Source organism: Salmo salar, chromosome ssa26 (assembly GCF_905237065.1).
Source record: "Salmo salar chromosome ssa26, Ssal_v3.1, whole genome shotgun sequence".
Classification (NCBI taxonomy): domain Eukaryota; kingdom Metazoa; phylum Chordata; class Actinopteri; order Salmoniformes; family Salmonidae; genus Salmo; species Salmo salar.
The window spans coordinates 33,522,457-33,525,880 of record NC_059467.1 but is presented as its reverse complement, the minus strand read 5'-3'; the positions used below and the strand labels follow the sequence as shown (position 1 = coordinate 33,525,880).

Below are 3,424 nucleotides of genomic sequence, written 5' to 3'. Positions count from 1 at the left end.
CCAGGTATTCCTTAAAGAGGTGGGGTTTCAGGTGTCTCCGGAAGGTGGTGATTGACTCCGCTGTCCTGGCGTCGTGAGGGAGCTTGTTCCACCATTGGGGTGCCAGAGCAGCGAACAGTTTTAACTGGGCTGATCGGGAACTGTGCTTCTCTTTGGTCTTGTAACGGCCGTCGTCAGAATTAGACCAAGGTGCAGTGGAGGATGTGTTCGTCTTTGGTATTTAATGAAAAAGAGAACACTTTACAAAAATAAACAAAAACGACAGCAAAACAGTCCTGTCAGGAAAACACACTAACAGAAGACAATCACCCACAAAAACCCAAAGGAAAACCAGGCTACTTATGTTTCGCAGGGGCCATGCTAATCTTCTCTGTATCGATCCAATTTTAGTATATGTGCTGCCAAAGCAATACAGTATGGAATGTTTCTTCTCTATGTTCTAGAATACAGTGTGGAATGTTTCTTCTCTATGTTCTAGAATACAGTATGGAATGTTTCTTCTCTATGTTCTAGAATACAGTGTGGAATGTTTCTTCTCTATGCTCTGGAATACAGTATGGAATGTTTCTTCTCTATGTTCTAGAATACAGTATGGAATGTTTCTTCTCTATGTTCTAGAATACAGTATGGAATGTTTCTTCTCTATGTTCTAGAATACAGTATGGAATGTTTCTTCTCTATGTTCTAGAATACAGTATGGAATGTTTCTTCTCTATGTTCTAGAATACAGAGTGGAATGTTTCTTCTCTATGTTCTAGAATACAGTATGGAATGTTTCTTCTCTATGTTCTAGAATACAGTGTGGAATGTTTCTTCTCTATGCTCTAGAATACAGTATGGAATGTTTCTTCTCTATGCTCTAGAATACAGTATGGCATGTTTCTTCTCTATGCTCTAGAATCTACAGTCAGAATGTTTCTTTCTTGAATCTACAGTCAAAATGTTTTCCAATGAGGGTTCATCAACCCCCTGAACGTCTTTGAAACAACCAGGCTGACCCATTTCCTACACATAATAATAATAACTAGCTTATTATGCTAACATCATTGCATTACTGTTATTACCTCCCCTCTTGATTTAATATAGTACAGTTAAGATCTGGTAAAGGATTGAATAATGTAGAGTAACTGCAGAAGCAAGCATCAGAGTCCTGATACACCAGCAATAGCAGAGCAGGACACAGCAGGACACAATAACTGGCTTCATAATTAGTTAGCCTATCTCTACTCTGTAGGAAACAGCAGAAGATGAGGAGGAGAGCAAGAGAGGAGAGATGGAAGAGGTATACCAGGTACTCAAAACACAATCAAACATTCCTAATCATTTAATTTCACTCCCTACCATTTCCAACCCTGCCAGCCATTACCAACCACTCTGTGACACATTCCCTAACCATTCCCTCCCAACCATTCCGATCACAGTGGGAATATTTCGTTGTTGGAGGCCATCTGCTCCCAGCCTCCCCTTGTCATCGTTATCCCATTCCTCCAATGATTCCACAAGCACACGGCACACACACACATACACCCACACATACACATGCACACACATCACCAACTACAATCTGTCTGCTGTCGGTACGCCAACTAAACAATGTCTCCCCCTCTACAACTCTCCTCTCTGCCTCCCCCTATACAACTCTCCTCTCCGTCTCCCCTACACAACTCTCCTCTCTGTCTCCCCCTATACATCTCTCCTCTCTGTCTCCCCCTATACAACTCTCCTCTCTGTCTCCCCCTATACAACTCTCCTCTCTGCCTCCCCCTATACAACTCTCCTATCTGTCACCCCCTATACAACTCTCTTCTCTGCCTCCCCCTATACAGCTCTCCTCTCCGTCTCCCCTCTACAACTCTCCTCTCCGTCTCCCCTCTACAACTCTCCTCTCTGCCTCCCCTATACAACTCTCCTCTCCGTCTCCCCTATACAACTCTCCTCTCTGCCTCCCCTATACAACTCTCCTCTCTGCCTCCCCCTATACAACTCTCCTCTCTGCCTCCCCCTCTACAACTCTCCTCTCCGTCTCCCCTATACAACTCTCCTCTCTGCCTCCCCCTATACAACTCTCCTCTCCGTCTCCCCTCTACAACTGTCCTCTCCGTCTCCCCTCTACACCTCTTTTCTCTGTCTCCCCCTCTACAACTCTCCTCTCTGCCTCCCCCTCTACAACTCTCCTCTCTGTCTCCCCCTATACAACGCTCCTCTCTGTCTCCCCTCGACAACTCTCCTCTCCGTCTCCCCTCTACAACTCTCCTCTCTGCCTCCCCCTCTACAACTCTCCTCTCTGCCTCCCCCTCTACAACTCTCCTCTCTGTCTCCCCCTATACAACTCTCCTCTCTGCCTCCCCCTATACAACTCTCCTCTCCGTCTCCCCTCTACACCTCTTTTCTCTGTCTCCCCCTCTACAACTCTCCTCTCTGCCTCCCCCTCTACAACTCTCCTCTCTGTCTCCCCCTATACAACTCTCCTCTCTGTCTCCCCCTCTACAACTCTCCTCTCCGTCTCCCCTCTACAACTCTCCTCTCTGTCTCCCCCTCTACAACTCTCCTCTCTGCCTCCCCCTCTACAACTCTCCTCTCTGCCTCCCCCTCTACAACTCTCCTCTCTGCCTCCCCCTCTACAACTCTCCTCTCTGCCTCCCCCTCGACAACTCTCCTCTCCGTCTCCCCTATACAACTCTCCTCTCTGCCTCCCCCTCTACAACTCTCCTCTCCGTCTCCCCTATACAACTCTCCTCTCTGCCTCCCCCTATACAACTCTCCTCTCTGCCTCCCCCTATACAACTCTCCTCTCCGTCTCTCCGTCTCCCCTCTACAACTCTCCTCTCCGTCTCCCCTATACAGCTCTCCTCTCTGTCTCCCCCTCTACAACTCTCCTCTCCGTCTCCCCTATACAACTCTCCGCTCTGCCTCCCCCTATACAACTCTCCTCTCCGTCTCCCCCTCTACAACTGTCCTCTCCATCTCCCCTCTACACCTCTTTTCTCTGCCTCCCCCTCTACAACTCTCCTCTCTGCCTCCCCTATACAACTCTCCTCTCTGCCTCCCCCTATACAACTCTCCTCTCCGTCTCCACTCTACACCTCTTTTCTCTGTCTCCCCCTCTACAACTCTCCTCTCTGCCTCCCCCTCTACAACTCTCCTCTCTGCCTCCCCCTATACAACTCTCCTCTCTGCCTCCCCCTCTACAACTCTCCTCTCTGCCTCCCCCTCTACAACTCTCCTCTCTGTCTCCCCCTCTACAACTCTCCTCTCTGCCTCCCCCTCTACAACTCTCCTCTCTGCCTCCCCCTCTACAACTCTCCTCTCTGCCTCCCCCTCTACAACTCTCCTCTCTGCCTCCCCCTCGACAACTCTCCTCTCCGTCTCCCCTATACAACTCTCCTCTCTGCCTCCCCCTCTACAACTCTCCTCTCCGTCTCCC

General features: G+C 49.1%; 1 pseudogene; it reads right to left on the bottom strand.

Moving 5' to 3' along the window:
• Nucleotides 1-313: 313 nt before the first annotated feature.
• Nucleotides 314-410, bottom strand: LOC123730861 (uncharacterized; annotated as a pseudogene).
• Between the last annotated feature and the right edge of the window lie 3,014 nt (nt 411-3,424).